Source organism: Cervus canadensis, chromosome 9 (assembly GCF_019320065.1).
Source record: "Cervus canadensis isolate Bull #8, Minnesota chromosome 9, ASM1932006v1, whole genome shotgun sequence".
NCBI lineage: Eukaryota > Metazoa > Chordata > Mammalia > Artiodactyla > Cervidae > Cervus > Cervus canadensis.
Genome location: NC_057394.1, coordinates 71,384,486 through 71,403,630, shown reverse-complemented (window position 1 = coordinate 71,403,630; position 19,145 = coordinate 71,384,486). Strand labels below are relative to the sequence as shown.

Genomic DNA, 19,145 nt, shown 5'->3' with positions numbered 1-19,145 from the left:
GTATATGGGAAATTAAGTCCAATAGGCTTCCAAAAAGGAGGAGAGTTTATCCTGACTCTTCTTCATGAGGGAAGCCTAATTACCATAAAATAATCCTTCTCCCAGGCTTCCCTGGTAGCTCAGATGATAAAGAATCCACCTGCAGTACAAGAGTGACTAACACACACGTACACACACGCACACATTTGTTCATTCAGTGAAGTTCAATCACTCAGTCGTGTCTGACTCTTTGTGACCCCATGGACTGTAGCCTACCAGGCTCTTCCATCCATGGTGTTTTCCAGGCAATAGTACTGGAGTGGGTTGCCGTTTCCTTCTCCAGGGGATCTTCCCGACCCAGGGATCAAACCCAGGTCTCCTACATTCTAGACAGATGCTTTACCATCTGAGCCACCAGGGAAGTCCAGTTTGTTCGTTAGGAAGAGTATATTAAGTCAGTGCTAGCAATATTTCACTAATCTTTGCTGTCAATCTTTGGAAATTAATTAAGGAACATTTCAGCTGATTCCATTTTCTGCTTTTGTGTGCCAGCCCGCAGGGGTTTTAGCTATAGTGGCTGGCTTCCTTGACGACCCTGGAGAAATTATCACGCTGGTAGATATAAACCAGAGACATGTAAAAGGTAGAACGATGCACCCCGTGGTAAATGGAACTCAAGTCAGTGCCATTCAAAAGCTTACTGACATTAGAAAAGCTTTCTCAACAGCAGGAGTACCATAGAGAAGAAAATATTTCTAGTGCTAGAAAAATACATCACGGCATGGTGTGTGAGTGAGATATGGTTTATTCGTTTGTACTAAACTGACAGGCCTGGCCACCATCCTTTTTATTCTTGAATACTATTATTTGCATTTGGGTAAACTCCAGTTAAGTAAGGGCTTCCCTTGTGGCTCAGCTGATAAAGAATCCACCTGCAATGCAGGAGACCTGGGTTGGGAAGATTCCCTGGAGAAGGGAAAGGCTACCCACTCCAGTATTCTGGCCTGGAGAATTCCATGGACTGTATAGTCCATGTGGTCGCAAAGAGTTGGACACGACTGAGCAACTTTCACCTTCACCTCAGCAGTTAAATAATGCCAGGTCAATATGCAAGGAATGGCCAAACTCAGTTAAACTAACAGCTTGATGAAGTGACATTCTGTACTTCATCTTAGCCAAAAGGCCGAGAAATGATGACAAAGTTACATTCTATATTTAGTATGCTTGAGTTAGAACAATATTAAAAATCAAGAAATGGAAAAATGAGTTTCTTTAACTGCTCAGAATATTAATACATTGAAGCCATTAACAGATTGCTTAATATAGTTGATGATGCTAAGGATTCAGTGAAAGCTAATGGATGTTTAATGAGGTTCTAGCCTGTGGGAGGCATTGCAAGAATGCGCTGAATAGTAAAGATTATACACTTTTTCCACATGGAAAGAATACTAGTTTAATGATGTAGATATTACACTCTTTGAAAACAAAAATAAGATAAAGGAAAACATATATGAAATGTCTTGCCTTTTAAAAAAATATTTAATCTCACATACCACACACACAGCCAATATTTATTGTATACTTACTAAGTGTAATGTGTGGGGACTATAGAGACATTTAATACAGAGGCCAAGATCTCACAAAGCTTAAAATCTGTTTGGGAAAAAAAACCTAAGTACATAAAAAGTTAAAGGAGAATAATTTATAAATGATCATTTGGAACAGTAAAATGGAGACAGAAGATGGCAGCTCAGTTCAGTTCAATCGCTCAGTCGTGTCCGACTCTTTGCAGCCCCATGGACTGCAGCATGCCAGGCTTCCTTGTCCTTCACCATCTCCCGAAATGTTGCCTCTTTTTAAAATAACTAAAAACTAAAATATTCAGGTCTACTTCCCTCATTTTGTACCTCCTTTGGGTTAGACATAAACCATATTATGATAAAGGGTCGCTTCATAACATTTTTTCAAATTGTAACAGTTTCAGGAGAGGAGTTGTGCAATTACAGGATCAATTTATTTTTGACAAACTCATGAGTGGGAGAGGGCAGGAAGAAAAAAAATGTTTGTGAATGTGAATGAGTGAGTCATCCCCTAAATATGATTTAGGAGGGTCCAGAGAAGGGAGACTTTCCAGGCTTGATGATGGGAGGACCCACAGGGTCCCCAACCCCTGTCCTCTCTTCTTAATTCTGGACCTGGCTGGACACAGAGCCTAGAAGCCCAGCTATTTATTGGGAACAGCTCCATGGGGCTGGGGTGCAGGGACATGCACTAAAGTAAAGGCAAGTGAGCAAGCGCCTGAGGCTGCTGGGGTGGGTTCGTTAGCAATGGGGGTACCTTTGACTCAACCTGGTGTGGTCGTCGGCTCTAAAGGACCTCGCTACAATGCTGTTGGGAACTAGCCTTTTTGAAACTGTTGATACAGTGTACTGCTCACAGCAGGAAAGGCATTCAGAGCTTTGTTTCTCTGCACACACGCGAACTTGGCAAGCAGCCACGTGAATCTCTTCTGCCAGTCTCATGAAAACATTCACGGCTATTACCAGAAAAGGCAAAAGCTCCAGAGTTCTCTATGAGAACTGCTCACCATTTTCTATAATTTACATTGAAGAATGACCTTATGGCTCCCAAGAAAGTGAGCACAGGGAACTGTGCCAGGGCGTGGGGACGGTTCACCCAGAAGTAAGCTCTCAAATTCATGGAGAGTAAGCTAACAGCTGTGTTGTCTTCTAGAGTGATTCTAAGATATTAAGGCTGCAATATTGAATAGGATCGTACTTTTGCAGTGTTAAGCCAACTCATATCTTTGTTTTTCAGGTCTCCATATATGTTATATAATAATAACTATAACAAGGATACTGGAGTGGGTTGCCATTTCCTTCTCTAGGACATCTTCCCAACCCAGGGACCAACGCATGTCTCCTGCATTGAACATTGTGGATTCTTTACTACTGAGCCACCTGGGAAGCCCAATAACTATAATATATAGTCATTAATAGGGGCTTTCCAGGTGGCACTAGTGGTAAAGAACCCACGTGCCAATGCAGGAGACATAAGAGACATGGGTTACATCCCTGGGTCGGGAAGATCTCCTGGACAAGGGCATGGCAACCCACCCCAGTGTTCTTGTTTGGAGAATCCACATGGACAGAGGAGCCTGGCCCACAGTCCATGGGGAGCAGAGTGTCAGACTGAAGCGACTTAGCATATATGCAGAGTCATATATAACTATTGTATATGGTAACAATAGCTTAGATGTGCTAAGCCTTTTACTTGAATGATTTCATTTAATACAGAGACACACAGACTATGAGCATGGTTCTGTTATACTCAGTTTTATTATCTTTGAGTGGCTAGGTAACCTGCTCAGGGTCAAATAGCGGAGAAGAATTTGCCAGGCTGACCACAGAGTCCAAGGCACCAGTGGGTATGCTGCCCACATCATAGTGTACTGGCAGCATGTATACTTAACAGATATTATATTTTGTATATTTTACACTGTAATATTTGAAAATAGCATGAGGCATCCTAGTAGAGATGAAACAAGCTGTATACTTTTCTATGCATGCAGCACTTGATGATCCTAGAATACTTCAAATGTCAGCAGTTACAGGTATTAGGCTAACTTGTGCATGAATTATTTTGTTTCACCTTTATCAATTAAAATTCCTCCAGGATCATTAGGATAACATATGAGTGGAGTCTGGCTGTTCAATTGCACAAAGTAAAGCATTGCTTTTCCACATCGTTTAGCAAAGTGCCCAGTGGAAGGTTTTCCCACCTGAAGGACTGGATTTGAACTGTCTTGTCGAGCTCTTATGGATAAATGGCATCTTGTGTTTGTTTTGTCTTTTGCTTGGTAATACTATCTGCCTCACTCCCCTCTTTTCCACATGGGAGAGAGAATGCTGGCTATGTAATACCATCTTGTAGACATTGAAGGATAAATATTGCTGATTTATTATCACTAAATCCCTGGAAGCAGGTCACTGAAAACATTAGAAACCTCAAGATCTCAGTCACAGGTGAGCTCCATGTTAGTGCTAAAAATCATATAAATGTGAGAAGCAACTTCTCAGATCCTAGACTTCAGATTTTAATAAGCCCAATTTCAATAAGCTTGAAATTATTATTAAAAGAGATATTAAAATTAAAAACAACAAACTTCATTAGGGATCAAACCATTAGAAAAGATCTCTCAGTAAATGTTAGTGTCAGCATCAGAAACTCCAAATTATTCACCAGCAACAGAAGTTTAATGTATCCTTTTGTCTAAATCATAAAACACAAAATGCTGATAAGCTGAAGCTACAGTTAATCTGAAAACAGAACTTTTAAAGCCTGACCTGCATGCTCCATGATGTAGAGAGAAATGAGAATCTATGAAATACTACACTGAATCACAGAGGTCTGAGTATTTATTTAATAAGTCCAGACAGTGCACATATATGTACCTGTGATCTGTTGAAAATACATGCTGCATAAAATCAATTACTAAATAGACATCAGCATCTCTAACTGTTTAAGAATGAAAAGTTAGGAAAGCGTTTTGGAATTTATGTACTGTTTTCTGAGACGTTTGGTTAAGCAACTGGTCAGTGTAGAAATGTGACACTTGTTAGTTTGGTTTACTACGACACTTGTCACCAAATGAAGGTAGATCTCGGATTAGAAGTCTGGAAGGGCCACCATGTTCTCTGGATATCTTCCTTGCTCTGCACAGGTAGATGTTACCTTTCACAGGAGGCTCATGAATTTTACGATTTCCCTAAGAATCAGGTCTTCATCCTGCCTTACTGAACCAGACGTTTGCATCTCTTCTTCTCTCCCTTTATTCCTAGTTTATCAGTCACATACATACTTTTTTTTGTCATTGGCCTTTTAAATCTTCCTTTAAATGATGTCAAGAAGCTTGCTACTGACCTCGAGAGATACAAAATTACCCAATAAAGAATACAGGTAATATCATTTGATAAAACCAGTGAGCTGCATCATGCTACAAAGAATCACAATAATAATGTATGTTAGGATTATCAAGTGTAGCTAAAACTAGAAAAGCCTCTTTTCTTTGGGCCATTTGTAGCAATTTGAAGCACTTAAAATTATGGATAAAACTTTCCTTTCACACTTTTAGAGACATAAAGCATCTCTTCATCCTTTTCCTAAGAAACAGGTCTTCATTCTGATGTAGTGAGACAGATGACTGAAATAACATATATTCAGACATTTGCTTATTTAAAACGTTTTTTGAGCATCTCTAATGCCCCAGATGCTGTGCTGGGGTGAAAGAAAGGATTTGTCCTGCCCTCAGTCACTCTATCTATAGATAGATAGATATGTATATGTGTATATATATACACATCAACACCGCATAACACTTAGTAGCACCTTTCCTGAGTAGCCTGCAGCCCTGAAGGCAACAGGGACGCCATGATGAACAAGACAGGCCCAATCTATAGAGGATTTCCTCAAGAAAATAGGCAAAGAGATACAGGATAGCCACTGATAAAACCAGGCTCCACATGCAGTGGTGCTTTCAAAACAGCATCAAGTGCTGCCTGAGGTTCCGGAAAAGCCACACCAAGAGTCAGGAAGACTGAGTCATGGGAGTTGGCAGCCCAGAAATTGACGTGTATTGTCACACATCCCCTCCGGCTGTGACAGTCTCATCACCGTGAAGACCACTACAGTGTCCGGATGAGCCAAATCACAGAACAGGTCAGCAGCCATGGAGTTAATAAACACAGTCCTGGGAAAAGAAATCAAATGACTGGTAGAGCTTTACTAGTCAGTACTTAAAAGTCAGAAGAGTCAGAATATTGACACTGTGAGAGAAGGATAGCTTTCTCTTTACACTTCATAGGGCTGAAATGTATCTCAGCTTCCATTTCCCTGAGGGTGTTTCACAAACAGTCTGCTTTACAATCTCAGGGAGAGGATGCCACGAAGCTGGAACTCTGTGGTCAGAATGCCAACAAGAAATCCGATCTTCTTTTGCTGTCATTGTTTGAGAATCACGCTTATTCAGAAGGGTGATTTTTCAGGATTGCACCCACCACCAGGGAAAGCTTTAAAAAGCTTCGCATTCTTAGTCCTGCAGGGTGATCCACTAAGTACAGAAGAAAATTGTAGAGGGTATAGATGCCACTTTCACACTTTGTGGACCTGTGGTGTGTGGTCCCTAGCTCAGTAAACTGGTAAAATACTATCTACACTACACAATGGGCTTCCCCGGTGGCTCAGTGGTCAAGAATCCACTTGCCAATGCAAGGAGCCACAGGAGATGTGTGTTTGATCCCCGGTTCGGGAAGATCCCCTGGAGAAGGAAATGACCACGCACTCCAGTATCTTGCCTGGAGAATCCCATGGACAAAGGAGCCTTGCTGGCTACAGTCCATTGGGTCACAAGAGTCGGACACGACTGAAGCGACTTAGCGTGCAAGCACGCACACTACCCAACAGGGTTGAAAGACATACTGAGATTTGAACCCACTTTCCAAGGGGTCATTATCCTCCCAATGCATCTAGCTTGCTTGCCCTAACTGACACTTGTCCAGAACATATAAAGTTCTTTAAAATGTCAGCACATCTTAACAGCTCTATGTACCAAACTTACTTCAATATACTGAGAGGACAAATAAACTATTAGCAGGAGAGGTTTGATTAATTCTCTGAGGACAACTTCATTACTGTGTTCAAAACATGATATCCCTTGACATTTCTGTGAAGAGGGAAACTCCATTAAACTCTGTGTTATCATTGTGGGGGACCCGATAATCAAGTTATGTGAGGGGTCTGTTTCTTATTTTTCTCTTGAAACAAGGAAAGTAACATAGGCATATAAGTCACCATGGCCCTAGCACCTTATCTTCTGAAAGAAATCAATGCAAATCAAGGGAAAAAGTAGAAAACAGTAGTCCTTGCTCTAACCTGGTTTTCCTCCTGTATTCTTTTTTTTTAATTAATTAATTTATTATTTATTTATTCGGCTGCACCAAGTCTTATTCGCTGCATGCGGGTTCTTTAGTTGCTGCCATGTGGGATCCAGCTGCCTGACCAGGGATTGAAATTGGGACGCTGCATGAAGAATGTGGACTCTTAGCTACTGGACCACCAGGGAAGTCCCTCCTCCTGAATTTTTAATCTTGGTGACTAGTTCTACTATGACTAGACTTTTATCTTCCACTCTCCACCCCAGATCCTTGATTCTGTTTCCTTTATACCTCCAAATGTGATGTGTTTACTGTCTTTTTCACCCATCGGAACTGCTACCATCTTGTGCTAGCCAGCTTCACGTGCATGGGTGCATGCCAAGTCACTTCAGTCATGTCCAACTCTTTGTGACCCCGAGGACTGTAGCCTGTCAAGCTCCTCTGTCCATGGATTTCTCCAGGCAAGAATACTGAAGTAGGTTCCCATGCCCTCCTCCAGTGGATCTTCCCGACTCAGGGATTGAACCTGCGGCTCCTGCATTGCAGGCAGATTCTTTACTGCTGAGCCACTGGGGAAGCACCCAGCCAGCTTCGTTACCTGGCCTCCATTCCTGAGATTGCTAACTAGTCTCTCTGCTTCCAGTTTGCCCACCTGCCACGGGCATCCATCCTCCAGACCCTTTACATGTATATTTCATCACATCTCTCCCCTTCTTGAAACTGAACCCACTTGTCATGTGATAACTTCTAGGGTAAGCTTCCAACCCCTTGGCATAGCACACGTGACCTGCTATTGCCTTCTTTTTTATTTATATTTATTTGACTGCACTGGGTCTTAGTTGTAGCATGGGGGATCTAGTTCCCTGACCAGGGATTGAACCTGGGCCCCCAGCACTGGGAGCTCAGAAGTTTCAGCACTGGACCACCAGGGAAGTCCCTGGCTGATGCCTTCTGTTTTCACTTTTCCCCCATCTCCTCACCCCAAGTAGCATACCAGCCATGCCAAATGCTTCCTAAGCCCCCAGACACTTGAAGTTGTTCCTTTTATCCCAGGAAGTTATATGGCTTTATTTTTTTTAATCTCGCTTTTTAAAAATATCAGATAGCTCTTCATTCTCTATGAATTAAGACAAAGCACAAGTTGAAAGGGTGAAATACGATGTTATCTTGGGACCCAGATATATTACTGAGTAAATTTTATCTGAATATGAGAAATTGTTTGAAAATCAGAGTGTCTATATTTTTATCTTCTGGGTTTATGGTTTCTCCTTACTGTGCAAACCATTTATAAGAAAGGATGATTTTCTAACTCTTATTTTTCCTTGAGAGGAAGCAACTGTTTTCCTTGCAATAAAGAATGGGGGTAGTCCGCATAAACAGGTCGCATGGATGTTAAATGAGAGAACTAGTGTCATTATCGACAAGAAAAGCACCAATCTGAGAAGGCCAGGAAGGGAATTTGCATAGACCTGAAAGCTTAATGACCTGACTTTGCACAGCTGGGCTGATTTTCTCCATATTGCAGACCAGAAACCTAAGAGCCAAAGAAGTTGACTTCCCCAGTGTCAGGCATTTCTGAAATGGCTGAAAGGGGACTTCACGCATGGCTTGTAGGAGAGCTTCTTTTGTTTTTTTTTTCCTCATCACACTGCAAGAGGACGGAAGAGTCCTGGACCACTTTTGAGGTTCTACACTAAGATGCAATGGAGCGCAGTCGCCCACTGCTGCTGAGTAATACGGGGGAAAACAGGGAAGGAGGATTCTTACAAAAAAGGAGCCCATTGTCTCAGCTGGAAATGGAATGGCTTTAGCTATTTATTCTAGAATCCCTTTCTTTGCTGCCTGCAGGCGTGTTTCAAGTGTCAATTATTGAACAGTCTGTGGTCAAGGTTATTTATTTTTCCAGTGTCAACCACATGCCTTTATTCCTGAGACCTCACACAGACTGTGCTTGACACCACATTGGCCGTACTCTTTCTCCGTTCAGCTGTTGGGATTCCCACATAAATCATCCTGATGTCAAAGTCTCTATGGATTCTGAAATCTTACTTATGAAATTCACTTTAGTCAGCAGGAATACAAATGTATATGCCTGCCTTCTGATGGGTGATTTGGGGAGCAGTAACAATTTTAAAGGGAGAAATTAAGCATAATGTGACACCCTATTTTTCTTTCCTTTCTATAAAGGTTTGATCTTGTTTTTATTTTTAATGAAGACATTTTTCTTCATAACTGAGAAATATTGATCTATAACATATTCTAATTTTTCTCTTACATGGAACATTCCAGCTCTGTCTTTACAGACTCTCATTATGCTTCTTTAAAGAAGTAATATTGTAAAAAAAGTGCAAACTTTTCCATTATTTAATCACTTTCAGAGACAGCACTACATCATGAAAAGAAACACAGCTTTTGCAATCTTAGAGACTTAGGCTTGAATCCTGTGTCTACTACATCCAAGCTATGTAACCCTAAGATAATTATTTAATCTAAGTTTCCATTTCATTTGCTTTGTAAACAGCAGATAAAAACAATGACTTTACAAGCCTATTAACCGATAGGCTGTTGGGAGCACTAGAGTAGATTCTAGAGATTCTGATGTGACCTAAAGAGGCAGACACTTGGTAAAAGTAGCAATTATGTCATAATATTACTCTTGCACTAACTGTAATATTTATTGGTGTGTTTTCACAAGATGAGGTTTAGAAACGTAATGAGTACTTTGTGTTTTTAAATATTTATTTATTTATTTATACTTTATTTCTGGCTGTGCTGGGTCTTCCTCGCTGTGTGAAGGCTTTCTCTAGCTGCAGCAAGCTGGGCCTCCTATTTAGTTGCAGTGGCTCTTCTCATTGCAGTGGCTTTTCTTGATGTGGAGCACAGTCTCTAGGGCATGCAGACTTCAATAGTTGCGGCACATGGGCTCAGTCATTGCTGGGCCACCGGCTTAGTTGCCCCGAGGTATGTGGGATCTTCCTGGACCAGGGATCAAACCAGTGTCCCTTGAATTGCAAGGCAGATTGTTAACCACTGGACCACCAGGGAAGCCCTAAATGTGATGATCCGTATTGGTGACACTGGAAGCAGTCTGCACACATTTTTTCTTTTTTATGATCTCATGTGTCAGGCTCTATGCTTCTCATTGGAGTTTACAGATGATTACGGATGAACAATACTTGATTTCTGCCTTTGGGGATGTCTCTGCCTAATGAGGGAGAGGAGTGAGTGAGTGAATAGAGTGTGAAAAGTGCAACATGAGAAGTGTGAGCTGACCGGACTTGCTTGACTGTCAGCAGGGAGGAGGTTATATGTGAAAACGGAAAGACGCCAACTCTGCAGGGCCTTGCAGACTCTTAGATAGTGGTTTTTTGAAAGCACAATAACTTCTCAGTTCCCTGGAACGCACACTGCTCCACAGCACTGCAAAATGCTGCGGCAAGGCGGTAAAGAGGCCAGACTCGATTAAGAGTTTAAGATGTTTCCGATCTTAACAAGAGAGAAGAGACTCTCTGCTTTGTCATACATACTTTTCTTAAATCTAATATTTTAAGGAATATTAGATTTAATATTTTGAGGCTGTGTTTCATGGAGGCATGTTATGCAGATTAATCCTTGCTTAGTATTAATATCTTTATTACAAAATCGTTGCATGAGAGCCAAATAGAAGTACATCACCTGAACGGCAGCAGCCTTAGCTCCGTCGTCAAACCCGTCCGTCTCCCTGGAGGCCACTTGCGCATCATGCGTGGCTTTTTTGCACACAGTCACATGCACACGTTTCTTTTGACTTGGACTAGAATTAATTGTTATAGCAAAGAAGCAATGAGCACATATTTCCTAGAATATGGGAGACAGTCTGTCTTCCTTCCCACTTACTGGCTGTTGATCTTGAATTCCTGGACTTCAGTTTCCTTATCTGCATAGTAGAGATGATAGCAAACCTACCTCAAAGGGTTATTAGTGCTTAGGACAATTCAGGCACACTAAAAATACTCAATTAATGTTTGCTATTTTACTTGGCCTTCCCTTGCTGATTCAGATGGTGAAAAAAAAAATCTGCAATGCGGGAGACCCAGGTTTGATCCCTGGGTTGGGAAGATCCCCTGGAGAAGGGGGATAGCAACCCACTCCAGTATTCTTGCCTGGAGAATTCAATGGACAGAGGAGCCTGGAAGACTACAGTCCATGGGATTGCCAAGAGTCGGACACAACTGAACGACCGTGTTATGAATATTATTTTATGTTATACTTACTTCACGTAACAGTGTATCATGAAAAACTTTATGATGGTACACATAAACCCTACTAATTCTTTTCAGTGGCTGCACAATATTTCACAGTGTGGCTGTAACATATTTTAAAAATTCCCTACTGATGAGCATTTAACTTGTTTTCAGATCTTTTTTCTGTTACACACATGAGATAGTAAATATCTTTTTCACATATGCAAAATATCTTTTATTTCTCTAGTGTTTATCATTACATTAGGTTTTAGATGCCATAAAGAATAGTGGTTAGGGAATTGTGCATTGAATCCATTGAGTTGAGAAATCAATTAGTGAGTTATGATCAGTTTTCCTTCCTGTCCCTTGTTTATATGAAACAAATATTAAAAGTCTTAAAAACACTCTTCTAGAGGTGGGTTCTCAACAGTATTTGTTGAATAAATAATATTCAGGAAGCCTTCTTCAGAGGCTACTGGATGGTAGAAAACTCTAATGACCTTGACATTTAAATTTTATTTTAAACTTATATCAACCCTGAAAATGACAAAATCAGAGTTTGGCAGTAAAACTAGATTGACAGTAGAATCTCTGATAACATTGTTTTTTCTGGAGAAAAGCTCCCCACATATTCTCAGCTGAAATCTTGGAAAGATTCAGTCCTTAAGTTATAAGCATTTTTAGACATGTCCTGTCTTTTCTTTCTTCCTTCTGAGGAAATTATAGTTGGCAAGGGAAAGAAATGTCAAAACATGCCTTTAAACTGATATATACTGAACCTATATTTGAACTTTATTTTTTCAACAGGAATTTTGAAAATGCTTGTTAAAGACTAAATATGAAGTCATTCTTAAGAATGTTTATATATTTTTTGAAAGAAAAGTACAGAAAGGCCCAGTCAAAATTATTTAACACTAGTTTTTTTAAAAGATGTTGTTTATAGAAGGAAGTTAACCTGATTTTATTTTTCTTCTTATTTACAAAAGTAATACATGCTACTTGAGGGAAAAAAAGTAAACTATATAGCATGTTAGTGTGTGAAAGAAATGGATAGCAAAGGAGGTCAAATTTCTTCCTAATCCCATCTCTAGGAAATAACAAGTTAGCAGTTTAATATATATTCTGTATATATTCTACACCCCCTTGCTTTTTTCTTATTGACTTAATATAGCCTTCTTGCATCCTTTTATTTTACCTATTTTCCTCCAGTTTTGTTTACAGCTGTGTTTATAAGTCTTTTTGTTCTTTAATCCAGTCTATCGGTTTTAAATAAGAAAAGTTAAACAGTTTACCTTATTCTAGTTAAGTAATATATTTGTGCTTTTTATTTAGCATCTGTCTGTGTGGATTTTTCCTTTGCGGCTTCTTCTTTTGCCAAGAAAGTTTTCTGTATCCTTTGTGACTTTTATTTTCTGCTGGTTTCTGTCCTATTAGTGACAAGTCATAATTTTAATGAAGATACTTTACTCTCTGCCTAACAAAGTTTACTCTCTTGAAAAAGACGAGGACATGGAAGAGTTTAGAGACCCACTGATCTCCTCCTAACTTTCTCTCTGTTGTTTCAAGTTTCAGTTTCAGCATTAAGTTGAAAATATCATTTATCATGATCATTTATGCTTGCAATAAGTAGTTGGATTTACCAGCAGATTTTATCAGTTGCTCAGCCAAGTCTCTTTTATTCAGTTCTTCTCTTTGATTTTACTTTTTTTCTGTACTTTTAGCAATTTATCAATGTGTATCTATAGGTGAGTAAAACCTTTGTCTTTGATCGCTGAGAATATCTATATTTTGCCCTTGAATTCTGTTTTCATTTGCTTTCTTTGATTCCAGTATTGGTTCATGGCCTTAAAATACCAGCAAAAGCTTTCACTTTTGGCTCCACTCACCACTATGATGTCTTGTTGCTCTCTTACATTTTTAGTTCACAGAAATGTTTACCTTCTTTTGAACACAGCTGTCCCATTCCTTATCAAGTATAATAATGATAAGTGGAAATCGTCAAAGCTACCAAAAAGAAATGTCATACTGTCTTTCATTTTTAATCTCTCAGTACTGCTGATGAAGCCAAGTAGAGGGTATAAAATCACAAAACTGTCTTTAACCAGACATCAATGTCTTACTAGCTTTTATATATACATATATACCTTTAATAAAGGAAAGGAAAAAAATCAACTTCCTAGCCTCGTGTTTCAGTTTATGAATGAACTTAATACAAGCAGTCTCCTTCTGAGGGATTTTGCGCTTGTTTTCAGTTATGCCCTGGTATAAATGAAGTACAACATGTACCTGTGTATGTATCTTTGTACATTTACATCAACATTTCTGTTTTATTAACTCCCACTTGTTGAATTGTGGGGTGAACGTTATGTTCGTTAAAATCTTGTGACCACCTTTTGTATTATGACCTCTCTCTTGCCTTAGTTAAGGTTGGTGAGCTTAAGGATACACAGGGCTTCCCGGGTGGCTCCATGGTAAAGAATCCACCTGTCAATACAAGAGACAAAGACGTGGAATCCCTGGGTCTGGAAGATCCCCTGGAGGAGGGCATGGCAACCCACTCCAGTATTCTTGCCTGAAGGATTCCGTGGACCGAGGAGCTTGGCGGGCTACAGTCCATGTGTCGCAAAGAGTCGAACACGACTTAATCAACTGAGCATTCACACAAGGACACACACTTTTTCTTGGTATGGATCATAATCCACTAGTCCCCTGATGTGTGGTTTTAGGCAGATCTCTTAATTTCCCTAATCCTTAGTTTCCTTATCTGTGGAAACAGGATTCACATACCTCATTGGGTGGCTGTAAGGATGAAGTAAGATAGTGTTGTATCTAACCACGAATTACTGTTTGCTAAAACACTGACATAAGCAAAAACAACCTGCACATTGCTGAGACCTGTAGAGGGTTTCAAAAACATTGGTGTGATACATGGATGGAATAGGAGTTATCTCTGTACCTTCTGCACAATTTTCCTGTGAACTGAAAACTGCTCTAAAAAATATAGTCCACTGAAAAATGAGAAAGAAAAAGAGCGCTGGTGTCTGGGGGTCACCCCACCAGAAATTCTGATTCGAGGTGAGACCGAGCCTCGGTATCTTTAAATCTCCTTGGATAAATCTGATGCACATCTAACCTGGAAAAGCCTGCAGGCAAAGTATTTTAAAAGTGAAAGTTAAGAAATCTCTTGGAGTTCATTGTGGTGGCTTTCCCTCGCCCCTGTGGGCTTGCTCCAGATTCAAAGGGCTGCCCTCCACAGTCATTTTACTGCAGACAAGTTCTTCACCCTCCTGAGGCTTTGTAACCCCACTGCATGCTGCTGACTGTGGTCTTCTAACTCACCCACCACAAAGACACACAGTCAGTTCCCTACATACGAATGATTCCATTCTGACAGCACACTGGTCAGTCCAGTTTGTTCCTAAGTCCAACAAAGTTAACCTTGGTAAGCAGTGATGGCTCAGATGGTAAAGAATTCACCTGCAATGCAGGAATCATGGGTTCAACCCCTGGCTTAGGAAGATCCACTGGAGAAGGAAATGGAAACCCTGAAAATTTTTCTTGCCTGGAAAATTCTGTGGACAGAGGAGCCTGGTGGGCTACAGTCCATGGTGTCCCAAAGAGTCAGACATGACTGAGCAACTAACACTTTTCACCCAACTAACACAATTTGTGTTCTATATAGTACCATATAGTACTATAATAGGTTTATAACTGTAACTGTGCTATAATAAGTTAATAATACATACAAAACACAAACACAGAAAACTAAGAAAACATTTTTATTTATTTATTTTTCCCACCCTTGCCTTCTCCCACAGAGTCCAAAAGACTGTTCTATACATCTGTTTCTCTTTTGCTGTCTCACATATAAGGTCATCGTTACCATCTTCCTAAATTCCATATATATGCGTTAGTATACTGTATTGGTGTTTTTCTTTCTGGCTTGCTTCACTCTGTATAATAGGCTCCAGTTTCATCCACCTCATTAGAACTGATTCAAATGTATTCTTTTTAATGGCTGAGTAATATTCCATGGTGTATATGTACCACAGCTTTCTTATCCATTCGTCTGTTGATGGGTATCTAGGTTGCTTCCATGTCCTGGCTATTATAAACAGTGCTGCGATAAATATTGGGGTACATGTGTCTCTTTCAGTTCTGGTTTCCTCGGTGTGTATGCCCAGGGGTGGGATTGCTGGGTCATATGGCAGTTCTATTTCCAGAAGAAAACATTTTTAATCTCATAGGACAGTAATATCAGCTACATCCCTGCTGCCTTTACACCTGCTTCAGGACATTCTGGGTTCAAAATAAAGATATTCTATTACTGTACTCTGTACAGTGCATGTGTGCATGCTTAGTTGCTCAGTCACGTCTGACTCTTTTGTGACCGCATGGACTGTAGCCCGCCAGGCTCCTCTGTCCATGGGATTTCCCAGGCAAGAATACTGGAGTGGGTTATCATTTCTTCATCCAAGGAATCTTCCCCTTCCCAGGGATTGAACCTGCGTCTCCTGCACTGGCAGGCTGACTCGTTCCCACTGAGCCACTGGGCAGCCCGCTCTGTATAGGACTGTGTAATAAAGTGCCCCGAAGCACAGCCGCTGGGAGAGGACGCACGCACGTGACAGTTCAGACGTATGAACTAACTTCTGTGTTTGAGCATACGAATACACGTTCACACCTTTGAAAGTTCGCAACTTTAAAGGTTCATATGTAGGGAACTTCCTGTATCTGTTCATTTGGTCTGGCAAATCAATGGTCCTGTTTTACAGGATGTTCATTCACTCCACAAATAATTGAGCAACTTACGGCCAGGCATTGTTAGGAAAACATCAGTGAATAAAGGAGGTTGAATTCTTCCCCTTAGAGAGCTCAGAGCCTGTGGGAGATGCAAGCCTGCCATGGCTGGAGGGAGGGAGGGCTCTGATGGAGAAGACAGGGGACTCCCTAGCACAAGTGACTTCTAAACTGAAACCCGAGAGGAGCAAGAGTTATCCCAGTGAGGAGGAGTGAAGGGTGCTCAAGGCAATGGCGATGACTGGGCATGCCACATTTGACATTCAAGACACTGGATTATTGGATAGAAAGGAGGCCAAAGTGCAGTTTAAAAGGCAAATGTTTTTAAAACCAAATGTTCAGGGTTTTACAGACCAGCATTTTTAATTAGTGAAAATATGGTTAGGGAGTTTGGGATGGACACATATACACTGCTATATGTAAAATGAATAACCAGCAAGATCCTTCTATATAACACAGGGAACTCTGCTCAGCGTTGTGTGGCAGGCTGGATGGGAGAGGATTTTGGTGGAGAATGGATACGTGTTATATGCATGGCTGAGTCTCTCTGCTGTCCACCTGAGACTATCACAGCATTGTTAACTGGCTATTGATCCGTCACTAAGTTGTGTCTGATTCTGCGACCCTATGGACTGCAGCACTCCTGGCTTTCCTGTCCTTCACTGTCTCCCGGAGTTTGCTCAAATTCATGCCCATTGAATCGATGATGCTATCTAATCATTTCATCCTCTGCCGCCCCTTCTCGTTTCCCCGCATCAGGGTCTTTTCCAATGAGTCAGTTCTTCTCATCAGGTGGCCAAAGTACTGGAGCTTCAGTTTCAGCATCAATATTCAAGGTTGATTTCCTTTAGGATTGACTGGTTTGATCTCCTTGCAGTCCAAAGGGCTCTCAAGAGTCCCAAGAGTGTTCTGCAGCACCACTGTTCAAAAGCATCAGTTCTTCAGCATTCACCCTTCTTTATGGCCCAACTCTCACATCCGTACATGATCATTCAAAAAACCATCGCTTTGACAGTATGGATCTTTGTCGGCAAAGTAACGTCTCTGCTTTTTAATACTCTGTCTAGGTTTGTCATAGCTTTCCTTACAAGGAGCAAGCATCTTTTAATTTCATGACTGTGGTCATGGTCCACAGTGATTTTGGAGCACAAGAAAAGAAAATTTGTCACTGCTTCCATTTTTTCCTCCATCTGTTAACATGAAGTGATGGGACTGGATGCCATGATCTTAGTTTTTTGCGTGTTGAGCTTTAAGCCAGCTCTCTCCTCTTTCACGCTCATCAGGAGGCTCTTCAGTTCCTCTTCAGTTTCTGCCATCAGAGTGGTATCACCCGCATATCTGAGGTTGTTGGTATTTCTTCCAGCTATATACCAATATAAAATAAAATATTTAAAATAAAAAAGCCTGTTTTCAATCCTAAGAGCACTGAAACACTGACAGGCTTTCAGCAAAGGCATTCCCATGGTAAGATTTGCTTTGGTGGATGGCTTCTGGTTAAGAACCTGGCTGAGTGGCTGCTAGAGGGGTTCAATGGTGGGTGATGCTGGGGTGATGCGGGCTGCATCTAGGGTAGGGGCAGTGACAGAGAGAGAAACCAGGGGCAGGGCCGTGGTGGTGAGTATACTTTCTTGTTTGCAAGTTTTCCTTGAGGTGCCCATGGCATGGGACTGTGTAGGCAGCTGGTTATCAAGATCCAAAGCTCAGAAGAGAGATCTGAGTTGGAAATAATTTAGGGAGGTTCCTTTGTATTATTTGCAGCACTGAACCAAAAGACGGCATAAAAGTTTTTGTTTTGTTTTGTCTTTTTTTTTCATTCAGTTCTAAGCAAACATCTTAGAGCCACAACGCCTACTTGACTGATAGTCCAGGTACACGTGAGTAAATAAGATTTGGCTCCAGATAGCAATTACTCCAGGCACCTCTTCCTTTCATCTCCTGAGACACAAAGTAATTGTAAACATCAATCTAGACACCACAGGCTCAGCAAGGGAAAAAAGTTCACTTTTTCCCTGTGGGGAAAAACTTGAGTTATTTTCCCTTTGTCTTCACTGCAGGTGTGTGTGTTGTGCGACTTGCTCAGCCGTCCTCATCAGCTTTGTTTGTAAGAAAGAGACGTGATCCTATCTGTGTTGTTTGTGTTGAAAGTCTCTCCAACCTTGAAAGGCATATTAATGTTTAATGAACTAAAACAGACTTTTCTGTAGTCAATGCCTTTATTTAGAAGTGTTAAGACCGCAAAGAATACAGAGAGTAAAGTTTGGCTTCCCTTAATTTCACACTATGTCATGTGGCCAATTTAAAACTTCCCTTGTGGTGCTCACACACTATTTGGATATAACTTATCTTTTGTCTCCAGAGGGAATAAGCATGCATTCTGCCGTATTTTCTGTGGATGATGGAGTGGTGAAGAATGACTGTTTTATGGCATTTTGTGGATGTGGGTTGTGGCATACATGACTATAATTGATCATTCTCTCATTCCGGGTAGTAATATCAGCTGCTGACTTTTCTCTATTAAGACTATGAACTTACAAGACACAGCGTGTATTTAAGATCTGACTCTAGGGACTTTCTTAGTGGTCCACTGGTTAAGACTCTTTGCTTCCAATGCAGGGGGCATGGATTCAATTCCTGGTTGGGGAACTAAGGTCCATGCCATGGGGCATGACCAAAAAAAATTTTTTTTTGTTCACAAAATTAAATAGGTCTTTTTTTCTGATTTGCTTGAAGTTGTAATGTGGATATTTACAAAACTAATAGACAAAGGTCTACAGTTTACTTAACTTTTTAGAGAAACCAAGTGCCCATATAAAAACAAACAAGCATTGTACCAAAGAAAGGTGAGTTAAAATCTTATTTATAAATTATAATAATTTGCGAGAACAAGCAATTTTTTGGGATTTTGCCTAGATGTCTTTCAGCTGTTGACAGTTTTCATGCGTCTATTCTTTCTTCCTTTCACTTGATTATTATCTATGCATTAAAATGTCCAGTAACCTCTTGCTAGTTATTTTGAATGATTATTTATAACTCAACTCATTGCTTGAGGATATTTAAGTCCTTCATATTACATGAGATTCTGTCCAAATGTTGACAAAATATAAATAGTCTTTAAGTTTTAGAGGTGGATGATGAGGTATTGAGAAATTGAAACTAGGCAGTTAACAAGAGTTATTTCTCTTCTAAAAATATTCAATTGTGTTTTAATTTC

The 19,145-nt window shown here is 40.5% G+C and overlaps 1 protein-coding gene across 1 annotated transcript in view; it reads left to right on the top strand.

The window, feature by feature from the left end:
• FREM2 (FRAS1 related extracellular matrix 2) overlaps positions 1 to 19,145 on the top strand; it is a 154,284-nt gene that overhangs the window by 88,394 nt on the left and 46,745 nt on the right. The window lies entirely within an intron of this gene.